At 48.0% G+C, this 25800-nt stretch overlaps 1 protein-coding gene across 2 annotated transcripts in view; it reads left to right on the top strand.

Moving 5' to 3' along the window:
* The window catches only part of PIGX (phosphatidylinositol glycan anchor biosynthesis class X), a 184847-nt gene that overhangs the window by 100142 nt on the left and 58905 nt on the right, over positions 1-25800 (top strand). The gene's annotated exons all lie outside the window — the stretch shown is intronic.

Raw genomic sequence — 25800 nt, 5'->3', positions numbered from 1 at the left:
TGATCTAGAAGGAATACATTGCACCAATACTTTCCTGTAGAAAGGTGTACCCGCTCTTGTGAAAATCGTGGTATGTGTTAGGTGATTGTTGGAAACCGGGCAACCGGGTTAGCAGTCACCAGGTTCCCAGCACAATGGTAGGTTGGCTCGAGCGGTTGGGGGTCAGGCACCGTGTTAAGCGTACGTCACACCCTCACAATAACCATGCGTTCATCCGTTCCAAAAACGACACTACACCGTAAAAATTATGAAAGAAAGTAGTTTGTCTTTATCTTATCTTCTCTTAGTTGCAGGGTTCATAAAATAAATACAGTACCATAAGATTCTCCTTTAAAAGGGCAGGTCAAATAAATAATACCACAGTGGGGTTTCAATAAATAGGATCAGGCCATAAATAAGCGAGGAATAAATAGGGGTGAAATAAATACCAATGGCTAATAAATACTGTCAGACAATAAATACAATGCAGGAATAAATACAGTCAGACAATAAATACAGTCAATAAATAAAGCACCTTCAATAACTTAAATAACACAATTAATGACAATTACAGTTCACATCACTTTCCTGAGGTAGTTTGGTTTTACTATGCCCAAGTACAGCTTGTGGTCATTTGGATGACATGGGGGGTGTCCCACCTAGATTGGTCAAGGCTGGGCCTGAACTGAGGTAGTATAAGGGTAACCTAAGGATCTGGCTCTCCCAAAATACACAACCCCTCACAGAGGTCACTGCACCAGTCTCAGTTCACCCCTGGCACTCCCAGGCTGGTTCTAACACCCCTCTAGCCCCTAGAATGGTCTTTTAGGGCTCCACAGGGCCTCAGATGCCCTTTCTACCACTTACTGCCCTTTTCACGATGATCGGCTCCGCTCGGCGCTGGGTCGATGTCGTTGGGCGGCTCCGGTTCGATGTCGCTGGGCGGCCTCGGTTCGGTGTCGCTGGGCGGCTCTGGTTCGATGTCGCTGGGCTGTCCCGGATCGATGTCGCTGGGCGGCCTCGGCTCGATGTCGCTGGGCTGCTCCGGCTCGATGTCGCCTTCCGGCGTCACAGGGTCACGGTCTCCCCGCTTCCGGGTGTCTCCGGAGTGCGACCTCCACTCCCGACCTCCGGCATGCTTCACCTCAGATTACGGCGTCTCCGGAGTGCGATCTCCACTCCGGACCTCCGGCGCGCTTCACCTCGATCTCCGGCGACTCCGGAGTGCGATCTCCACTCCCGACCTCCGGCGCACTTCACCTCGACCTCAGGTGACTCCTTACTCGACCTCCGGTGCCTCTCCACGACCTCCGTCGGCGCCCTCTCTCGACCTCTGACGGCTCCGGGTACGACGTCTGCTTTCTGTCAGCGCCGCTTCTCCACCTCAGGCCTCAGGTCTCCAGGCTTCTCGACGTCAGGACTCCAGGAGGACACCGCTAAACAGGTCAGGAGCTTGCTGGTCTTCTTCTTTAAGGCCTCTTCACAATATTTAGGTCCTTAAGATGGTTCTTCTGATCTTGATCCCACACAGGGCTCTAGGCTGGGCTTGGTCAGTAGGGACTAGCATCAAGGGTGGGTTTCTGGACCCCACTCCAAGCACTGGTTTCCACCCCTTCTGCCTTACTCCGACCTCCTTCTGAACTGGTCCTCTCTCCTCTCTAGTCAGATGCCAACTGCCACTCTGAGATGGCATCCCAACATTCTAAATTGCCTCTCACTGTCACAGGGTTCCAGAATGTTACGGAAGGTTCTAGAAATCTCCAGTGGGTTCTGATGATGTCACAAGTGACAATGGGTGGCCACCATTTTGTGTCTCAGGCCCTCAGACAGAAGTTCCAGGGGTAGGGAAAATGGCTCCCTGATCCTGCATCAACACTAAAAAGTCTGGTGGTTCCCAAAAAGGAAAAATTATAACAGGGTTTGAGGCAAAAGTGGGACAAAATAAATAATGATGAGGAGGGACCACCCAAAGGGCTGACAGGTCTAACACGCGTCCCCCCCAGCTGAAAGTGGGGAGAGCTACCCAACCCCTTGGGAGTTCTCATCACTAAGGCGGAAATACCTTGAGAGACCGTCTGCATTGGCGTGGTCCACTCCAGGCCGATGTTCCACCTGAAAGTCCATTCCCTGTAGGGAGATAGACCACCTTAGCAACTTGGGATTCTCCCCCTTCATCTGCATTAGCCAACGAAGGGGTCTGTGGTCGGTCTGAACTAGGAAGTGCGAGCCTAACAGGTATGGCCGCAACTTCTTCAGAGCCCATACCACGGCAAAGGCTTCACGCTCTATTGCACTCCACTTCTGTTCCCTGGGAAGTAGTCTCCGGGATAGGAAGACCACAGGTTGATCCAGACCCTCTTCATTGAGTTGCGATAACACTGCCCCAATGCCATGTTCCGATGCATCCGTCTGGACAATGAACTCCTTGGAAAAGTCTGGGGCCCTTAAGACCGGGGCCTCGCACATGGCTTGCTTCAGTTTCACAAAGGCCTGCTGACAAGCCTCCGTCCAGACTACCCGTCGAGGTTGTTTCTTGGACGTAAGCTCCGTGAGGGGGGCCACAATGGTCCCATACCCCTTCACGAAGCGGCGGTAATATCCTGTGAGGCCCAGAAAAGCTCGGACCTCAGTCTGAGTCTTGGGGGGTTCCCAGGCCATGATAGCCTCGATTTTCGCCTGGAGGGGTTGCACCGCTCCCCTACCCACCAAGTGTCCAAGGTACACTACCGACCCTTGCCCGATCTGGCATTTACTGGCCTTGATTGTTAAACCAGCTTGCTTCAGGGCCTGGAGAACAGTTTGCAGGTGACGCAAGTGATCCTCCCAGCTGTTACTGACGAAGGCAATGTCGTCCAGATAAGCAGCAGAGAAACTCTCCATTCCGGCGAGGATCTGGTTCACCAGACGCTGAAACGTGGCAGGTGCGTTCTTGAGCCCAAAGGGCATCACGCAGAACTGGTAGTGGCCCTTGGGCGTGGAGAAGGCTGACCTTTCCTTAGCTCCATCAGTCAGAGAGATCTGCCAGTACCCAGAAGTAAGGTCAAAGGTACTCAGATATTGGGCAGCTCCCAGCCGGTCAATCAATTCATCCGCCCTTGGTATCGGATGAGCATCAGTCTTGGTTACTGAGTTCAGTCCCCGGTAGTCCACACAGAACCTCAGTTCCGGTTGGGCACCCGGTGGTACAGCTTTTGGTACTAGTACCACCGGACTGGACCAGGGGCTGCTGGAAGGTTCAATCACCCCTAGCTCCAGCATCTTAGTGACTTCACTGTGAATGCTGGCCTTCACCTTGTCGGTCATCCGGTAGATCTTTGACTTCACAGGTGGGCTGTCTCCTGTGTCCACGTCATGGACGCACAGGTGAGTCCTACCCGGAACAAGGGAGAACAACGAAGAGTACTGCCCCAGGACCTGGCGGCAGTCCTCCTGCTGTTCAGGAGTTAGGGACGGGGAGAGAATCACTCCCTCCACCAACCCATCCTTCTCTTGAGACGCAAATAAGTCGGGGAGAGGCTCGCTTTCCACGTCCTCTGCTCCGTCAGTCACCATCAGCAATATGACTTCGGGCCTCTCATGGTGGGGTTTGAGGCGGTTGGCATGCAGCACCCGTAGGGGCTGGCGAGGGGTCTTCAGATCCACCAAGTAGGTAGCCTTACCCTTCTTCTCCAACACCTCAAAGGGTCCTGACCAGCGATCCTGGAGGGCGCTAAGCTCTCCTGGTTCGATCACCCACACCTTCTGGCCAGGCTCCAACTCCACCGGGTGAGCATTGTGGTCATACCACGCCTTCATCACTGCTTGGCTGGCTTCCAAGTTGTCAGAAGCTTGCTTCCACAACTTAGCCATTTGGCTCCGGAAGGCCAGCATGTAGCTCACCACGTCCTGGGGAAGCTTTCTGGGAGTTCTTTCCCATCCGTCTCTCACCAGGCTGAGAGGTCCACGCACAGGGTGCCCATACAAAAGCTCGAAGGGGCTAAAGCCCACTCCCTTCTGTGGCACTTCCCTGTAGGAAAACAATAGACAGGGTAGGAGGACGTCCCATTTCCTCCGCAGGCTTTCAGGCAGACTTCTGATCATGCCTTTCAAGGTCTTATTGAACCTCTCCACCAGACCATTGGTCTGGGGGTGATAAGGAGTGGTGAACCGGTAGGTCACTCCACACTCCTTCCACTCTGGGGGTGATAAGGAGTGGTGAACCGGTAGGTCACTCCACACTCCTTCCACATCGCCCGCATATATGCTGACATGAAGTTGGTCCCCCTGTCGGACACAACCTCCTTGGGAAAACCCACTCGGGTAAAGATTCCCATCAGGGCCCTAGCCACAACAGGTGCAGTAATGGTCCTCAGAGGTATAGCCTCTGGGTACCGTGTGGCATGATCCACCAGAACCAGGATAAACCTGTGACCAGCTGTAGTAGGCGGATCTAATGGACCCACAATGTCGATGCCCACCCTTTCAAAGGGGGTGCTAACGACAGGAAGTGGTTCCAGGGGAGCTCTCAGCTTCACCCCTGTTTTCCCACTGGCTTGACAAGACACGCACGTCCGGCAGTAGGTGTCGGACGACACTTTCATTTGAGGCCAATAAAAGTGTGGGACAAGACGGGCAAAGGTCTTGTCTTGCCCCAGGTGTCCTGCCAAGGGGATTTCATGAGCCAATTCCTGAAGGAAGGCTCGGTAACGTTGAGGGACAACCAAGGCCCGTGACGAACCGTGCATGGGTGCCTTGGGTTCACTGTAGAGGAGGCCGTCCTCCCAGTAAATATTATAGTTCCCCTCAACGTTCCCAGCTGCCTGGGCTTCGGCCTGTCGCCTCAGTCCCTCAAGGGTAGGACACTCCTTCTGGCCTTTGCAGAATTCCTCCCTGGTCGGCCCTCCCTCCACGTGCCACTCGGCCGGGATGGGTAGGTTCTCCAGTTTGGTAACATCCCCCTCCGCGGACTCCTGGTCCACCACCTCCGGTGGCCTATCCGTCACACGGGGCGCGGATGCCGAGGCAGGCTTCTCCTGTCCTCGGTTCTTCCCTTGATTGGCAGCCGGCGGTGCCTTTGTTCCAGGCTCCCGCCTAAACGAACTCCCTCTCCGGGTAGTCGCAGACCTTGTGCTGACACAGGCCCAGTCAGGTGTACCCAGCATCTCAGCATGAGTCCGGTATTCCACCTCCTTCCAAGCATTATGCTCCATGTCATTCCCCAGCAGACAATCGACTGGCACGGCAGGGCTTACGGCAACTCGAAGTAAACCTGCAACCCCTTCCCATTCAAATGGAACCTCGGCCACCGGATAGTGACCCATTCTGCCGTCAGCCATCGCGGCAGGGTGGAGTACATGGGGAATCACCTGCTCTGGAGACACCAGTTGGCTACGTACCATAGTCATACTGGCTCCTGTGTCTCTCAGAGCCTCCCCTCTTTGGCCGTTGATGGTGACCCACTGCCCATACTTTGTGGTATTTGCGGGCACCTGGATCTTAGGAACCATCTCCCGTTCTCCCAGGGACACTAAAGTGACACCCGCCCACTCCCTTCCCTTATCTAAGGGCATCTCCTCCCCGAGCACTACACTAGCTACTCCGGGGGCCTTTCCTCCGATGGGAGGGGGTGGTCTTTTCGGGCACTTCACATCTCCCTTATAGTGTCCGACACCACCGCACTCGTAGCAATGGACAACCCTTGGCTGCTGACTCTGGCCAGGATTAGGGTTTCTGGGTGGGTTAGCCCTAGGGGTGAATCCCGTTCCCTTCCCTTGGGAACTATTTTGGGGGCCTTTAGAGAACTCCGTTTTCTTTTCCCCTCCCTCTTTCTTCTGGGGGGCGCCCTGTCCGGTCTTTTGAGAGTCCCCTTCAGTCCCCCTTGTGGACACCCGGGTACTAGCCCAAATGTCCGCCTCCTCAGCAAGCTTCCGGGGATTGGTCAGCTTGCTATCCACCAGGTGTTGACGCAGTTCAGGGAAACATTTTTCGAGCAGGTGTTCCTTCAACATCAAATCAAACAACCCCTCGTAGTCCCTCACCTCGCTGCCCTGTATCCAACCCTCTAATGCCTTCTTTGCATAGTCCAGGAAATCCACCCAATTCTGTGTGCCCAGTTTGTGGCTACCCCGGAACTTCTGTCTATACTTCTCGGGTGTTAGTCCAAACTTCCTCACGAGCGCCACTTTCATGGTGGGATAGTGGGTCTGCTCATCCTGCTCCAGGGCCAATAACGTATCCCTACCAGCTGGAGGCATGTATTTATACAATCCCCCTCCCCAATACTTCTCTGGAACCCCATGGACTCTTAATGAGATCTCATAGGCCGCTAGCCACTTGGCGATATCATCACCTGCACTTTTGCTAGCTACTATGTCTTTTGGCAAATAGGGTTTGGATTCCCTGGTGATTTCTCTTTCTTCGCTGCCACCACTAGGAACAGGGTGTGCCCCGACCCGTAGGATCTGGAGATCTATCTCCCTGAGCCTCAACTCGTGAGCCATCCTCCGTTCCTCTTTTTCTTTCTCCAGCTTCGCCAAATCCCATGTGAGCTGTCTTTTCTCCCTCCGGTCAACGAATTCTGCTTCTAATAAGCCGTTGCTAGAGAACCTGCTGCCCTTCCTGGAAAGTGTTCTGGGCCCCGCTACTAGGTCCCCCACCTCAGGTTGGTACAAACCAGCCCCCTCGCTGTCAGGCTCTCCATCCCTGTCCTCCTTCTCAACCTTACTTTCTCGTCGTGCCTCCCACCAAGCCCTTAACCCCTTCAGTGCCCGCCCCTTTCCCCGCCCTGTGCCGGCCGTTGAATTAGCGGGCGGGGTCTATGACGAGCTGGACTCGTCATGGGCACAGCGCCACCGCGGCCCATGACGAGTCCAGCTCGTCATGGGCACTGAAGGGGTTAAGCTGGTCTGGAGCTCACCCTTCTTTGCACCTTGGGGACAAAACACCCCCTCTCTCTGACAAAACTCCATGAGTTGGGTCACCGTGTAAGTTTCCAGATCCTCCAACACAAACTCCATTTTGCCCACTCAGGATAGAAGACAGTTGCTTACAGAAGCTATGCAGGGGGGTACCTTTTGTAATACCTCCTCCCACCACCAGAAGTAAATTTGGAAAAAACAAAACTCAAAATTAGGAAGTCCACTTGGAGAAAACTCCCGGTGTAGGCCTATGGACTACCCAAAGTTATTGTCGAGTGGACGCAAGCACAGCTCAATCCCACCACTGAACACCAATTTTATGTTGGAAACCGGGCAACCGGGTTAGCAGTCACCAGGTTCCCAGCACAATGGTAGCTTGGCTCGAGCGGTTGGGGGTCAGGCACCGTGTTAAGCGTACGTCACACCCTCACAATAACCATGCGTTCATCCGTTCCAAAAACGACACTACACCGTAAAAATTATGAAAGAAAGTAGTTTGTCTTTATCTTATCTTCTCTTAGTTGCAGGGTTCATAAAATAAATACAGTACCATAAGATTCTCCTTTAAAAGGGCAGGTCAAATAAATAATACCACAGTGGGGTTTCAATAAATAGGATCAGGCCATAAATAAGCGAGGAATAAATAGGGGTGAAATAAATACCAATGGCTAATAAATACTGTCAGACAATAAATACAATACAGGAATAAATACTGTCAGACAATAAATACAGTCAATAAATAAAGCACCTTCAATAACTTAAATAACACAATTAATGACAATTACAGTTCACATCACTTTCCTGAGGTAGTTTGGTTTTACTATGCCCAAGTACAGCTTGTGGTCATTTGGATGACATGGGGGGTGTCCCACCTAGATTGGTCAAGGCTGGGCCTGAACTGAGGTAGTATAAGGGTAACCTAAGGATCTGGCTCTCCCAAAATACACAACCCCTCACAGAGGTCACTGCACCAGTCTCAGTTGACCCCTGGCACTCCCAGGCTGGTTCTAACACCCCTCTAGCCCCTAGAATGGTCTTTTATGGCTCCACAGGGCCTCAGATGCCCTTTCTACCACTTACTGCCCTTTTCACGATGATCGGCTCCGCTCGGCGCCGGGTCGATGTCGTTGGGCGGCTCCGGTTCGATGTCGCTGGGCGGCCTCGGTTCGGTGTCGCTGGGCGGCTCCGGATCGATGTCGCTGGGCTGTCCCGGATCGATGTCGCTGGGCGGCCTCGGCTCGATGTCGCTGGGCTGCTCCGGCTCGATGTCGCCTCCCGGCGTCACAGGGTCACGGTCTCCCTGCTTCCGGGTGTCTCCGGAGTGCGACCTCCACTCCCGACCTCCGGCACGCTTCACCTCAGATTCCGGCGTCTCCGGAGTGCGATCTCCACTCCCGACCTCCGGCGCGCTTCACCTCGATCTCCGGCGACTCCGGAGTGCGATCTCCACTCCCGAACTCCGGCGCACTTCACCTCGACCTCAGGTGACTCCTTACTCGACCTCCGGTGCCTCTCCACGACCTCCGTCGGCGCCCTCTCTCGACCTCTGACGGCTCCGGGTACGACGTCTGCTTTCTGTCAGCGCCGCTTCTCCACCTCAGGCCTCAGGTCTCCAGGCTTCTCGACGTCAGGACTCCAGGAGGACACCGCTAAACAGGTCAGGAGCTTGCTGGTCTTCTTCTTTAAGGCCTCTTCACAATATTTAGGTCCTTAAGATGGTTTTTCTGATCTTGATCCCACACAGGGCTCTAGGCTGGGCTTGGTCAGTAGGGACTAGCATCAAGGGTGGGTTTCTGGACCCCACTCCAAGCACTGGTTTCCACCCCTGCTGCCTTACTCCGACCTCCTTCTGAACTGGTCCTCTCTCCTCTCTAATCAGATGCCAACTGCCACTCTGAGATGGCCTCCCAACATTCTAAACTGCCTCTCACTGTCACAGGGTTCCAGAATGTTACGGAAGGTTCTAGAAATCTCCAGTGGGTTCTGATGATGTCACAAGTGACAATGGGTGGCCACCATTTTGTGTCTCAGGCCCTCAGACAGAAGTTCCAGGGGTAGGGAAAATGGCTCCCTGATCCTGCATCAACAATAAAACGTCTGGTGGTTCCCAAAAAGGAAAAATTATAACAGGGTTTGAGGCAAAAGTGGGACAAAATAAATAATGATGAGGAGGGACCACCCAAAGGGCTGACAGGTCTAACAGTGATACTGAGTGTTTTCCATTTAGTGTGTAATGCTACAAGAAGCAAGTGGAGTGATTCAGTGGCTGGCTCTATTACACTCCTCCCATGAGCGTACATTCTCTTGCCTCAGCAGTTAGAAAATGAGAATGAGATACTGTGACATGCCAATGTGTATTAGTTGGAAACATTATGGGTTAAAAATACAAAGCTGTCCTCTACACTGGTTCTTTAAGGATATGCAAAGTAAGGAAAGAATTTGCAGAAACGCTACAAGTGGAAATGTTCTGACTTCATGCTTGCTGTGACATGTGGCTCCAGGATGACATCTGGACAAAAAAGACTGCTGTTGTGTACCTAGGAAGCAGTAGTATCACACACAGCAAGGTTGGCAGACAAAAGGCATGGTTGTCAGAGGTTTATATTAGAACCAGCCACCAATACCTTGTACTTTGTACGTTTATGTTTAAATCAACTCTTACCAGTGTAACTTACAGTTGCCAAGCCTGGTGGAGAAATGGTTAGGGGCAGATGTTAACTTTACTACTAACTGTGTATGATTTGCAGAAATATGTGTTGACAGTAAATGGATGAATGCATCTATTAATAAAATAGGTGTGAGAACATTGCAGAACCCTTAATTTTGACTTTAATGGAGAAAGCAGGACTGCTAATGTTAACTCGATAGGCCTTGATTGACTCAATGCTTGATCAAGATGCAATGTCTGCGTAAAAGGAAATAGGCACTCAAGAAGGATTAAGGCTGTGATTTTGTCCTCATTTTTTTTCTTCTGAGTTTTATATAGTGCGAACTTGACCTGAAGGTATCGGAGCGCTTTACATATGCACCAGTTGCGTTACAGACGGACACATTAATTTTTGTTGGGCACAGAGAGAGTACGTGATTTGCCCAGAATCACAGGATGTTGAGTGTCCTTGCCGATACTCGAACCTGGTTCACCAGCTTCGAGGTCAACTGCTCTAGCCGTAAGGCCACATCCTCGCCCCAACTTCCTAATTCTGACCGCAACTTTTTACATTAAGCTGTCCAGCTTGGTAATCACAACTGATTCTATGCCTCTCTCAGGTCTCTGACATAGACATCAAGGTTCAAATATAAAAAGTACATTAATAATGATCTGTTTTTGGATGCTGTCTGTAGAGCTCAATACAGATGCGAGGCAAGACATCATTACAATTACATCTCTGTTTAGATGTTAAGTATTTATTTCCTTCTTTTTGTAAAATACTCATAACCCTGAGTTAATCCTGAGTTAGAGTGTTGTTTAAATGTATCTTATAATTCCACTCATGCCTACAAAAAACACACTTCTAGATATGCTCACTCGCTCATAACATCCCAAAAACCATTCACCCAAATGACTGGCCTTTTACCAGATATGTCCACTGAATATTGTCTGTCTCCTATCCAAAACTGTGTTAAGCAGTCATTAAAGGTATTTTTATATTCTCCAAATGGTCTCTTTTTAGATTATTTTTCCTTTTATTTTCCTTAGTAGTTAAAGGACTAACAATAACTTTAATACAAGCATAACTGACAAAAGTGAGAGGAGGAGATCTGGCCAAACGGCTTGAGCTGCCAACTCATGGTGTGGCTCAACCTAATCTCCTCAAGTCTTAAAAAAAATCTGACTTTGTATAATGTAATCTGGCGCTCATGTAAAGTCGTCCAATGCCCTGGGCCAAGTTCACGCTAGATAAAATTGCAAAAAATAAATAAAAAAGGGAAATTACTTTTATCTATTGGGGGACGGGTCTATGCATTGTATCAAAGTAATGTGTGTGTGTGTGTGTGTGTGTGTGTGTGTGTATATATATATATATATATATATATATATATATATATATATATATATATATATATAACTTTGAACATCTGCAAATCAGATTTATAAGACAACAGTATATCTTTTTATAGTAAAGTTATATCTTTTCTGCTTCTATTGTTCTAACTTTTCAAACATGGATGGAATTAGTAAAATAAATAAAACAAAGTAGATCTCATGCCAGGAGCCAGTAAACTGACATTGCATCGCTCTTCTCAGATGTTTTGAAGTGTATTTTCTGTATTGCTGCAGTTAGAAACCTGAATGGGAGTCATTTATCGGGTTGCTGATTTCCGCTGGCCACAGAGTTGAGGTGTTACCCCTGATTATAATGCAATTACAATGCACTTAGGTGAAAAATCAATCCGTAGCCGGTCAGTGTCTCAGGACTGGCATTGTAGGTTTTTTGGAGAGGAGTGATTATCATCTGTCAGGGTACATGTTAATGAAATTAAATGACGGCGGGATTGTTGTAGTGAGTCCTTGGCTGTGGATGTTTGTGATGAGGGATTAAACCCAGATCAGTTGACTGGGGGTGAGTGCTTGCAATGTTCAACACTCCTTCCATAATCCCCTTTGGTTTTGCTTTGTTCACCCTAGGTTGGCAGGATTTCTAGTTTCTGATGGTGTTGTTGAAAGAAAGGCCTGGTTCACTGCCAAAATGTCTGGTGGGACTGTTTCTTTCTGCGCGTCTAGGCTGGGGGATTGATAGATGCTGCAACATTTGTCCAAATAGTGATGATTTTGCTGCATAGAGCATTCCTGTGGAGAGAGTGGGAGAGTCGTGTTAGTCAGCTGATGACTGATCTGTAACAGCGCTTTGAAGGAGTTTTTGTGGTCCAGACTACAGTGAGTAGTTTTTTTTTTACTCTTATAAGAGTGATTTGGCATCCCCAGCAGTGTAATCTAATGGCAAGTTCCACGTGATCCACTTTCCCTTGAGAGTTCTCCCATTTTATTTCATATTAGGGAGGTCAGAGGGAGGTCAGAGTGAAAAAAACAATATGTGTTCGAGGCATATGAGCTGCAGATCACACACTAAGGATAAGATCGACATCTGGTGTTGGGCTCGGATGATTGCAGGTTGTTGTTGTCTTCGGAAGAAGTCTTTGGTCACGAGATAGGTGACTCCTCCTCTGGTCAACAGTGCGCATGGGCATCCACTCCATCCTCAGATTGTTTTTTTCCGCCATTGGGTTCGGATGAACTCTTTTCCGCTCCAGCAGAAAACTTCTAGCAATCACAACAACTCTCAAAAATGTATAACTCGACGTCGAAATCCCATCGGACCGGATCCGGACGCGGCTGATGGAAAGGACACCCTTTAAAAAATGCCCCCAATGTGGAGCAAAGTTTCCTCATAGTGATCACCACGAGGTCTGCCTCTCACCAGACCACAACGAATCCAGCTGTCCAGCCTGCGCCGCATTCTGTTTGAAGAAAACTATCAAGGACCGAAGAGCTCGACGCCATATTATGGCCAAACCGGTTCCGGAACCAGAAGACATCTTTGCACAGGATGTCCCTGACGACGACTCCAAAGACCTCCAGATCGTGTCCGAGGCCGACGATTCTGATCCGGGGCAGCCTGTGAGTACCAGCTCCCCTACCCCAACCCCACCAAAAAAGACATTGGTCAAGACTCTGCCAGCTGGGCCCAGTCGCGATCCAAAATCATCTTCAGAAGCCCCGCCCCCGGGCCCGGCTCCGAAGAAAACTAAGCCTGCAGGTGGCTCGGACTCGAGCAAACCTCATTTTATTGTGCCTATAATACCTTCAGCACCGAAGCAGGCTCTGAGGCCGAAATCTCCATCGGCTCGGAAACGTCACTCGGCACCGACGTCTCCACCGGCAGCGAAACGTTCTTCGGCGCCGAGGTCTCCATCGGCACCGAAAGGCTCGTCGGCACCAAAAACATCCTAGGTGCCAAAAAAAGTCCACAAAGAACCTACCGATCTCACAAAATCCAGATCGGAACCAAAAAAGTCGGCGCCAAAGCCACCTTCGGACACTGAGGAACTTTTTCGGCCAGATCCAACGCATAACGGATTTACATAAATCCTAAAACCGGACATGTCACAGCGGTACCGTATAAGAAAAGGAAGCTGGACACAACACCTCCTCCAAAGAAGAAGGACTGTGCCACTTCACCCATACGTCCTTCCTCTCCTACATTACCTCCTATCCCATCCCCCCAACCCCCACCGCCTTCACCTCTACCATCTCCTTCTCACACACCACCTCCACAGGATGATGATGATTTAGGGGGAGGGGGAGACCCGGATTTCTTTAATGATCTCACTGATCCTACTGATCCCTTTACACTCCCGGACACAGCACCAGTAGATGACTGGGCTTACCCTATGCCTGATATGCCTGATCCCACTCCATACCCCTCAAAAAAACCCTCCCCTCCTGATGACCATTTAGTGTTTGGTCAGCTTATAAACAGGGTGGCACTGTTTCATGGCGTCACCATGCACACCGACACACCTGAGGAAGATTTTCTCCTCGACACCTTTGAGCAGTCGCAAAAGACAGTTCACATTCTACCCATGATTAAGGGAGTGATAAAGCACGCCACTGAGGTTTTTAAAGACCCTGTTAGGGCCAGGGTTCTCAACCCCCGGATCGAAAAAAATACAGACCGGCACCACAGGATCCTGCGTACATCAAAGCGTAACTCCCCTTAGACTCTCTAGTCATGTCAAATGCCAGAAAACGGGCGAACTCCCAAACAACCGGAGACACGCCGCCCCCAGACAAAGAGTCTAAACTCTTGGAGGCTTCCGGCAAAAGGGTTGCCGCACAAGCTGCTAACCACTGGCGTATTGCCAATACACAAGCCCTATTGGCTCGCTATGATAGGGCTCATTATGATCAACTAGAGGACCTTTTGCAACACCTGCCTGATCAATACAAATCACAGACCAATGACCTCATCCAAGAGGGTAAACTAATATCAAATGCCTCCATCAAATGTGCATTAGACGCAGCGGACACCGCCTCTAGGGCAGTCAACACAAGCGTATTGCTTAGACGCCACGCATGGCTACGCATTTCCGGCTTTAAGCCGGAAGTACAAACCACCATTCTTGCTCAACCCTTTAATCAGGAGCAACTATTCGGACCTGCAGTAGACACTGCATTAGAAAAAATGAAGAAAGATAATGAGACTGCCAAATCAATGGGAGCATTGCAGTCTACTCAACCCAGAGGCTCCTTTCATCGCTCCTTTTATAGAGGGGCTTCCAAAAATGTGGGAACAGACACCTCTTCCACCTTCAAAACATCAGGTCAAACATCCCCTAACAGAGGATATTTTAGAGGAGGTTACAGGGGAAACAATACTAAAGGCCGAGGACGGGGCAACAACAACACCCGCACCTCTCCAGCCACTAAACAGTGACTTGCCACCACTCCCCCCAGACCATTCCACTCCGGTCAGGGGAAGACTTCAACAGTTCCTACCTGTCTGGAATTCCATCACAACAGACAGGTGGGTAAGACAAATTATCCAGTCTGGCTACTGCCTCGAACTCATAAACACCCCCCCAAACATACCACCCAAGCACCGTCCCATGACATCTCACCACCTCACGCTCCTCAAACAAGAAATTCAGTCTTTGCTTCAAAAACACGCAATAGAACCTGTTCCACTACAACATCAGGGCACAGGAGTATATTCTCTATACTTCCTCATTCCCAAAAAGGACAAGACCTTAAGACCCATACTAGACCTCAGACTAATAAACCAGTACATACAATCGGATCATTTCCACATGATCACTCTCCAACAGGTCCTTCCATTACTTCAACAAGGCGACTTCCTTGCCACATTAGACCTCAAGGACGCATATTTTCACATCCCTATGCATCCCACTCACAGGAAGTATCTACGATTCGTGGTAGACGGTCAGCACTATCAGTTTACAGTGCTCCCATTCGGAGTAACAACCGCACCCAGGGTATTCACCAAATGCTTAGCAGTTGTGGCAGCATATCTCAGGAGACAACAAATCCATGTCTTCCCCTATCTGGACGATTGGCTCATAAAAGCCAATACTCTAGACAAATGCGTTCTCCACACTCACCGCACTATTCAAACCCTACACAACTTGGGATTTAGCATCAACTATCCAAAATCTCAACTACAGCCCTCCCACATACATCAATGCCTGGGAGCCACCATAGATACATCCAAGGCCATAGCTTATCCCAGCACAGCCAGGATAGCCAACATACAAAATCTCATCAAAAAATTTCAAACACAACACTCTCTTCCAGCAAGAGTGTTCATGCAACTCTTAGGCATGATGGCGTCATGCATCTCCATAGTACCCCACGCACACCTTCAAATGCGTCCCTTACAGGAATGTCTAGCACAACAGTGGAACCAGGCCCACGGACAACATACCGATCTGGTGTTGGTGGACAGCCGCTCACTTCGTTCACTGAAGTGGTGGAACACCATCAACCTGTCCAAACGGCGGCCGTTCTTAGAGCCTCTTCCACAAGTTGTGCTGACCACCGACGCATCTCTCACAGGGTGGGGAGCCCACCTCCTTCAACACACCACTCAGGGCAGGTGGACCACTCAACAAAAACAGCTCCACATCAATCACCTAGAACTTCTGGCGGTGTTCCTAGCACTGAAATCCTTCCAAGTGCATCTAAAAAACAGAACTGTCCTCATCCGCACGGACAACATGACCACAATGTATTACATACAGAAGCAGGGGGGGGACACATTCTCTACAACTGTCCCAACTTGCACAACAAATCTGGAGATGGGCAACTCCCCAAAACATCTACCTGCTAGCAGAACACCTCCCAGGGGTTCAGAACCAGGTGGCCGACCTCCTAAGTCGCCACACACAGCAAATACACAAATGGGAATTACACCCCAAAGTCTTACTCCCATTCTTCCAAAAATGGGGACAACCAGACATAGACCTGTTCGCCACACAAGAAAACGCAAAATGCCCAACCTTCGCCGCAAGGTTCCCACACCCACGGTCAAAGGGCAATGCAATATGGATGAACTGGTCAGGCAGATTTGCGTACGCTTTTCCGCCTCTCCCACTCATTCCATTTGTGGTACGCAAACTGAAACAACAGTCGCTAACACTCATCCTAGTAGCTCCCACTTGGGCACGTCAACCCTGGTTCACCACACTTCTGGAACTATCGCTAGTTCCACATCAAAAACTGCGTCTCTCCCCGGATCTATTAACCCAGAACCATGGAGAAATCAGTCACCTAGATCCTCAATCACTGAACTTGGCAATCTGGCTCCTGAAGTCTTAGAGTTCGGGTACCTCAACCTTCCTCCAGACTGTATGAATATCATAAAAGAAGCCAGAAGACCTACTACTAGGGCATGCTATGCTGCAAAATGGAAAAGATTTGCCATTTACTGCACTAACAATAACATACAACCACTGGATGCTTCCATCCAAAACATCATTTGCTATTTACTACACTTGCAAAGATGCAATTTAGCGTATTCCTCTATACGTCTACACCTACCGGCATTAGCAGCCTACTTGCAAAATAGACAGCACCTGTCCCTCTTTAAGGTACCAGCCATTAAAGCATTTATGGAGGGTCTTAAAAGAATTTTTCCTCCAAGGCTACCACCTTCCCCAGTGTGGAACCTTAACATTGTTCTAACAAGGCTCATGGGTCCCCCATTTGAACCAATGCACAAATGCGAACTGCAGTTCCTAACATGGAAAGTGACTTTCCTTGTCGCAATCACATCCCTGCGAAGAGTAAGTGAAATATGGCCTGGTTCAAACTGGAACGGCATGGTGAGCAAAAAAACGATGGATTTAGGCCCAGATCTCTGTACTGGGGTGAATGTACGACATTGTTCTGCATTCTGTCCATCAATTGTTGTTTTTGCATTTGTCACCCCGAGTGGGAAGGGTATGCCCAGACGTGGGTCCCTTGCTCTCCATGCCACTGGAATCAAGCTATCCTGGCTGAAGAGGGGTGAAACCCCGAAACCGGTCCTAGGATGCTTGTTTCCAGTCCAGGGAGGACCTGGCTTGTCAGTTCGGGCTGGACTGTTCCCATGAGGCACAGGGTCAAAACTGATTTGCATATGGCCTGGTTCAAACTGGAACGGCATGGTGAGCAAAAAAACGATGGATTTAGGCCCAGATCTCTGTACTGGGGTGAATGTACGACATTGTTCTGCATTCTGTCCATCAATTGTTGTTTTTGCATTTGTCACCCCGAGTGGGAAGGGTATGCCCAGACGTGGGTCCCTTGCTCTCCATGCCACTGGAATCAAGCTATCCTGGCTGAAGAGGGGTGAAACCCCGAAACCGGTCCTAGGATGCTTGTTTCCAGTCCAGGGAGGACCTGGCTTGTCAGTTCGGGCTGGACTGTTCCCATGAGGCACAGCGTCAAAACTGATTTGCATATGGCCTGGTTCAAACTGGAACGGCATGGTGAGCAAAAAAACGATGGATTTAGGCCCAGATCTCTGTACTGGGGTGAATGTACGACATTGTTCTGCATTCTGTCCATCAATTGTTGTTTTTGTAAGTGAAATACAAGCCATAACTCTTGGAGAACCCTTCCTACGACTACATCGTACCAAAGTGGTTCTTAGGACAAATCCTAAATTCCTCCCTAAAGTCATCTCCCCTTTCCATCTAAACCAGTCAGTCGAACTGCCAGTCTTCTTCCCTAATCCAGACTCAGTAGCTGAGAGGGCACTTCATACCTTAGATGTCAAAAGAGCCTTGCTTTATTACATCGACCGAACCAAACCTTTTCGAAAAACCAAGCAACTGTTTGTTGCTTTCGCTCCACCACATAAAGGCAACCCTATTTCCAAATCGGGTATCGCCAGGTGGATAGTTAGATGTATCCAAATATGTTACCAGAAAGCTAAACGTACTCTTACAGTTCCCCCTAGGGCGCACTCCACGCGTAAAATAGGGGCTTCTATGGCATTCTTAGGGTACATCCCCTTAGAAGACATTTGCAAAGCAGCCACATGGTCTACTACACACACCTTCACTAAGCACTACTGTGTCGATGTGCAATCCAAACAACAGGCTTCAGTAGGCCAAGCTGTCCTAAAAACTCTATTCCAAACTGCTGCAACGGATACAGGTGACCACCGCTAGGGGAGACACTGCTATATAGTCTATCCTTAGTGTGTGATCTGCAGCTCATATGCCTCGAACGGAATATGCTACTTACCAGTATGCATCTGTTCTTGGCATGTAGAGCTGCAGAGCCACACACGCCCACCCGCCTCCCCGGGACCTGTATCTGTTCCAGCATTGTCTTAATTAGACACTACACATGGACATCCTTTCTCTTTACTTCTTATACACTCCATAATTTCCCATCATGGCGAAAAACAATCTGAGGATGGAGTGGATGCCCATGCGCACTGTTGTCCAGAGGAGGAGTCACCTATCTCGTGAGCAAAGACTTCTTCCGAAGACAACAGCAACCTGCAATCATCCGAGCCCAACACCAGATGGCGATCTTATCCTTAGTGTGTGGCTCTGCAGCTCTACATGCCAAGAACAGATGCATACTGGTAAGTAGCATATTCCTTCTATTGCGGAGTTAGCTTTAGTGGGAATATTTTTGGAGGCGGTCAGGGAGAAAGGGCATGGGGAAGTATATTAAGACTTGTACTGGTGGATAATGACTTTAACGTGGCTGTCTGTGGGGACAGTTGTGAAAGTGTCTAAGTAGAAATACTTCTGGCAAATTATTTCGTCATTTGCTTTATTGATGAGAATGCTAATACCATAGTGTTGTGGTCCCTTGGTAGAGTGAGATACTTGAGTGAAGGCGGCAAGTTTGCTTTTTTCTTCGGCTGTACTGATGGACGTTCATTGGTATGGAGCCAAGTTTAGGTTCAGGCTCATGGGCCAGAGTGCATAGTGCCATTATTGACAACATCCCCACCCACAGTCGGAGCATGCATGAATAAATAAATACACAAGACAACTTTTGTTATGGGAAAACATTGTATAATTCACATAGTTTACCAGCCTTTTTGGGTTGCTTCTTGCTTCTGTACTTTTTTTTTGTAGGATACAAAGTTTCAAAATCAGCCTATCCATTACTTTAAAATCAATGGGCCATAGGTCTTTCAAAAGTTAATAGTAGTTTTTAGGTTGAGCCTAGACAGCGCTTGCGCTGTCAAGATGTCCTGTTGTATGTACTTTGTGAGCTTCAATTCCTCCCATCACTTTTCATTTGTCTAACAGTTTGTCTTTTAAATTTCCTTGCTTGCCAGTGTGTAGTTTGTCTTCTTGGTCCTGCCTTTTTGCAACTCCTTCATTCTCCTGGAGTACTGCCCCAGGACTTGTAGGCTTCCACTATTTTCTATTTTCCTTTCTGTTCAGGAACTTTTAAAAACAAATTCTGAACAGCTCTTCACAAATGGGTAGTTTTTGAGTGGCTATATGAGAGCCTTTATCTTGTTGTCTTTGTTTCCTCCCTCAGGCTCTGCAGCCACTCCTTGGAGAAGGGGGCACGATAGAGCCAGGGCCACTCTGCTTGCTCGTTCAAATCGATGTGTGTCTCCTTTCCTCTCTGAGATCCCTTGCTCCTACCTTCTATGGCTCAGAGCACTAACTTCTCCGTTATATTTTTGGGTTTAGAAAAACAGGCATCAGCCACACTGAGCGCTTTAATAATGGTAGCAGGAAAATACAGGGCAAAACGTAGCCTGTAGTTCCCAGAGGACGCTCTGCACCTCCCGCTCCATTGCTGCCCCTCGAGCTCAGCGGGGGCGCTCATTGGAGGAGGAGGCTGCTTTGCTGGCTTGTTTTTCACCTACCACCTCTCAGCTGTTACAAAACAGTAAAACGTAAACAAATGGCCATATTTATTCCTAAGATAAGTCGGAGTCCTGGCAGCAAGGTGCGAAAACACACCTCGAAGGCAAGACCTACAGTTACAAGAGTTAGAGGCAGGGGTGGAGACCTGGAAGGTATACTCCAGTAGGATAAGGCATCGCATAGATGTATCTGGAACTATTCATCAATGCAGCGACCCTCCTGATTGGCCTAGGGCGACTGAATAACTAGAAAGCTTTACACGGAGAGACCAAAAGAAGGTGTAAGCGAGGCTGTAAATAGACCTTACATGATACACGGTTTGTTTTTTCAGTTGTGGTCATGCTCATAATGTTCCATTGTGTGTCATTTAGCAGGGCTAACGTGGGCACTTTCGTGTGTTTAAATTTGCAGAGATTGCAGAACCTATCAAGAGAGGCCCATGCCACCACCACAGTCAAAGAGTACTTTGGAATGCTACCGCGCACTAGCGTTGGTTAAAATGCTGCCAATGCTTCAATCCTAGATCATCCTAGGTATGCTTTAGACCTCAGCATTGACTCTCACTCACAGACGTCTTCAAGAATCGATTCAGCCATGGGATTGATTGTTATAGGACATGAATACACAAGCATGGTGATTAAGAAAAATAAGTAAATTGAGGCTTTAGATACTGAATTCATCCGGCCATGTAGTGTCTGAGGTACAATGCTAAGATCCTGGAAAGGCACATCAACACACAGTTGACTCAGCTTGTAGAGAGCTCGGGCTTTTTACATCCGTCCCAATCTGGCTTTCGAGCGCATCATTCAACTGAAACCACACTCCTAGGAGTTACCGAGAGTCTGCGACACAGTGTCGATCGCGGGGAAACATCAGCCTTGATCCTGCTCGATCTAAGTGCGGTGTTCGACACTGTGTCTCATTCCATCCTTCTTGCCACTCTGCGGTCCCTGGGAGTAGAGGGTGCAGGTCTCGGCTGGATAGCCTCTTTTCTAAAAGAACGCACTTTCCAGGTGTTCTCTGCCTCTGCTTCTTCTATAACTTATCCCTCGGCGTATGGTGTTCCTCAGGGCTCGATACTCAGCCCCTTATTATTCAACATCTACGTAAGACCCCTTGCTACTATTGTGGAGGAAGTCGGCCTTACACTGTACTCCTACGCCGACGATACACAGATCATTTTTTCTCTCTCTAACAAAGGGTGCAATAACTTCTCTGCTTTGAAAGAAGGCCTGACTCGTGTTTCAAATTGGATGAAGGGTAATTTTTTTAAACTTAACGGTGACAAAACGGAGGTTGTGATACTAGGCAAAAACAAGGATATCTGGGGTTCCCACCATTGGCCCAACGATATGGGACCTACTCCACTACCTGTAGCTGCAGTTCGCAATCTTGGTTTTCTCATCGATGAGAAACTTACAATGAGACAGCAGGCTGTAAAGGTGGCTTCTATCTGTTTCGCCACCCTGAGATGGCTTCAGAAGATCTTGTGGATGTTACCTCCATCCTCTCAAAGAACGGTAGTTCAGGCGCTGGTTATTTCCGCCTGGACTATGGTAACGTCCTGTATCTGGGAGCCGACCAAACAACCATAAAAAAACTTCAGGTTGTGCAGAACGCTGCCGCCCGACTGCTCTGCAATGTCCCTAGGAGAACATCAGCATCTACAGCACTCCGTGACCTCCACTGGCTCAAAATTCCGAATAGAATCAAATTTAAAGCCCTGTGTCATGTCTTCAAAATCAAACACGGCTCAGCCCCAAGATACCTTCAGGATCTTATCCAGGCCTATAAACCTAGTCGAACTCTTAGATCATCAACATATGGTGACTTCTCTGTCCCTAGATTTAGGCTGGCAAAAATGGGAGGGCGTTCTTTTGCTTATCTGGGTCCCAAATTTTGGAATGCTCTTCCTGTGACCCTTAAGACAGAAACCAATCTTTTTCGCTTTCGTAAGGGACTCAAAACCTGGCTCTTTCAGCAGTGATTGTTAGCCTGGTAAATTCAGCGTGCCACTCTTTTTCCATTTTCAGTCTTTTCTTGAGCGCCGGGAAACCCACTGTGGGTAGCTGTGCGCGTTAGAAGTTTAAATAAATAAATAAATAAATGCTTCCTCTCCAAACTATTGTACATTTCAAAAAAAGAACACTTTTTAATTTGTTCATTTTGAAAAACAGCCCTCTTTTACATCCCTGTGAAAGAAGGCGGCCTTTTTATTCACCCCATGATCACACTCGTCTGTCAGTGTGAGTGAATCACTGCAGCTCATTTGAGTTCATAGTAATTCTGCCTTATTAAGGCATGCGTGTAACAAAACTGATTTTTGGTCGGGGTACATCTCGCATGCATGCAAACATTTTAGAAGAGAAAAATGAAAAATTTCTGAAAAAAGAAAATAGGGAGAATGTATTTCCTCCATTGACTTATATTGGGGCCTGAATGTATGGGATTTGCAAGTCTGCTGCTGCAGGATCGAATATTTCTTACCTGTCAGGAGCACGAAGAAAGGCTATGGCAGGCAGAGAAGGCGTGATGCAAGTGTCGTGCACTGACCAGCAGGAACAGGTTGCTGGCAGTGCTTACTCCGAGTTACACAAGACCATGCCCTGTCACCTGAAGCCCTAGAGGAATCAGATTTTTGTATGCAGGAATCGGTAGGCAGGAGACTAGCCTTGACATCAGTAGTCTTCCGCTTGAATCGGGAGGGTTGGCATGTATGGACTTGGTGGAGCAGGTCCTGGACACCTGGCACGAGGAAGGCATTGAGAACAGCCCGGCAGCTAGAGGAATGTCTGCTGCGCGGAATCAGCTGTGTGGTTGCTGGCATATATTATTGCTGTGTTGTGCTCTCTGTGACAAAGCAAACTCGTCACATGTGTCGAAGACATTGTCTTCATGAAGCTAATCATTTAATTTATGGCAGTTCTTTCTTATAGTTGTCTGAACTGAAGAAAGAAACCTATTTATGGGCCAGGAATGCCCGTTCTCTCTAGTTCAACTCTTCCATTGATATTATTTTTCACAAAAAACTATACTTGAGTCAGGAGCTCCATCTAATTCCTGTTTTAATGAGTGCATTGAAAGAGCACGACATCTGCAAAGCCACATACAACAGCCACCAGACTTACAGGTACAAATGCACACACTACTAGACCTACATGCACTCCTGCAGAGATCATCAGACCTGCATGCAGCTATAAACCCATGTCCAGAGACCAACATGCACCCTTGCCCTCAGACAACCAGAACCACATACGTTCAGAGACTTCCAGGTGTCTGTGCACTTTTGCACACAGATCACTAGAGCCAAGTGCACCAATGTACACAGATCAGCGAATTTGCACATACTCATGTTTTGATTTGATTTTGGAATTTATATAGCGCACGATTGCCCGGGAGAGTATAGGCGCTTTGCGGTGGAGATTGCCGGAGATGGTGTATTTAGTTTGAAAAGAGCCATGTCTTTAGTAGTTTTCTGAAACCAAGTAGTGTTGGGCAGCTTTTGATATTTAACGGAAGCGAGTTCCACAGCCTCACAGTACCCAGGACAAAGCATCTTCCTCCCCGGCTCGCTTTCTTGAATTTTGGTGTTTGGAGGAGTTTGCTCTGTGCTGAGCGTAGGTGCCTTCATGTGCACAACTCAGCTGACCTATATGCACATGGATCACCAGATGTGCAGTTGCACATGCAAGTCGATCATCAGTAGAGGTTTACTTACATAGCCACCACTCATGCCAACAGATCGAGTCAAACAAAACCCACAATTTTTCATATCTCGACAGATGGCTAGGCAGATTCTGGGCAGATTCAGTGGTCATACCCACTCAATATTTATCATCTCCTGTGGAAGAAATCGTATTTCAGATGGAGAAAATAGTGAAGTGTAAAAACCCATTCAGTCTTTTACTTCTCTTTGGAGAAATCGATTCTAGTGGGTGATAGTAGGTTTCGGATTCCAGTCTCATCCAGTTTTCATCCAAATTGAAAAGATGAACAGTATGTAACATCACAGTGGATGCCCTTTACTTTGCAGGCCTCTTTTGTGTAATTCTACATAATTATCGTTGTCAGTATCTTCATCTCTGACAAGTAGATGACACTTTAGGGTTACAAGATAGCTCCTTGCGCACCAAATAACAAGTATATAGTTCATGATTTTCCTTCATTGTTATCTAGTTAGTTCAGCTGAATCAAAAACGGAGGCTAGAACTTTAGAATTTCACCATTTTTTTGTTTTTGTTTTTAATAAATGAGTTTTAAGACAATGACATTTAACATTTCTGGGTGGTCAGCCAACCTTAACAGCACATTGCATATTTCATACATTAACTGTCCCAGTGTTCATTTTCAGCACTTATCATAGTGTTTGCAATTTTGCCAACTTGGGTCTTGATTTAGAATTGACGGACGAGTTACACAGTCAGAACGGTGACACATATCTCGTCCGCCAATATCTAAATCAGGTCCTTAATTTTCATCTTTGGAAAATGTTTCCTCTTAACAAGTTCTATTAAACTTTTTAAATAAATTGCCAATTCTTTTGTTTGTTTAATAGTTCTCTTGTCCTTCAAATTCTGTTGCTCTTTTTACATTTCACTGGGTACTAGAAATCTCCTACCCAATTAATCATTCCATTGGGCTCTTAAAGATAGCTCCTGATCCTGTTACGTTAGCCAACGAGCTAATACTGAAACTTTGACAGCCTGTTAGGGCTGATTCTTTCAATGGGTTTCTCGCAAGATGGGGGGAAAAAATTCTAGCTAACGTGTCTAGAATTTTGCATTATTTTTATAATTTTCTAATATAAATTTCTACTAAGGACTCAAGAGTTGAGGATTATGCTTTCTTTTTCTTCTCTGTTTATCTACATATTTTCACAGCAACCAATTAAAATTCAAACATTTCAAAAGGTACATTTTCGAGGCATGTGTGGCTGGGCATAAGTCTGCCATATAGTGTTGGGCTCAGATGATTGCAAGATGTTTTTCTTCAAACAATGTTTTCGAGTCACGAAGATGTGTGACTCCTCCTCTAGGTGATGCTGTGCATGGACATCGACTCCATTATTAGATTTGTTTTTTTTCCACTGACAGGTTTGGATGTACTCTCTTATGCTCCAGTTCATCTCAGTTTCCCTTCGGTTCACCGGTAGTTCGAATAGCTCGGCGGTATTGTCTTGATCACGTAGTTCTTTCCCACCTCTAGCACAGAAAGAACCCACGGCCTCAAATCACTTGATTTGCCATAGCAGACTTTGGGCCACACCCGGCTGGGTGTTTTTGCCTTCTTCTAGCTGAAACTGAAAATGTGCTGCTGATGGAACGCACTCCGTTCTGCTTTTGTCCGAGCTGTCATTCCAAATACCCCCATACTAACCAGCACTCTGTCTGTAACTTGTGCCTCTCACCTGATCATCGAGAAGATATTTTTGATGCCTGCAGGTCCTTTTGATATAAAAAGACCCTTTGGGACCAGCGTGCACAGTGTCTAGAAATGCAGCGCAGAGACCACACACCGGATATCTTCGGCCAGTCAGAAGGGGAGGAAGAAGAGGCCTTAGCATCAGTGGTGGAGTTCGTCTCCATAAAAGACTCCAGCTCCAAGTCCGACACCAAACAAGACCCACTTCACATGGAGCTTCAGAAGACCGTCGGACCGTGAGTACATAGGCCCCCGATCCGAAGCCCTGGACGAAAAACCTGCTCACAGTCTGCCACTGCATAAAAGCCATGGTGCCCACCAAATTATACAGTCGGATGTCCCGCCCTCAGGCTCAGCACTGAAACATCGGCCAACAGCAGGGGCCTCCAAATCAAAATCTGCCTCAGAACCAACGCAGTGTACCATATCTTTGGTACCGAAAGCAAAAGCACACAGTTCTTCGACACCGACTACTCTAGTACCGAAACAAGCATTGGCACTGAAATGCTATACATCCAGACCAAAAAAAAACACTGAGCCAATTCTTGAGACAGTGCAAGAATGGGTTGATCCGAGGCAAAAGACATTACAAATTCAGCCAGGTACAAAGAAAATTGTATTGCAACCGGCAACGCTTCCCATA

This window comes from Triturus cristatus, chromosome 11, assembly GCF_964204655.1.
Source record: "Triturus cristatus chromosome 11, aTriCri1.1, whole genome shotgun sequence".
Classification (NCBI taxonomy): Eukaryota; Metazoa; Chordata; class Amphibia; order Caudata; family Salamandridae; genus Triturus; species Triturus cristatus.
Note: the sequence above shows the minus strand (reverse complement) of the source record. Positions and strands in the feature narration are given on the sequence as shown.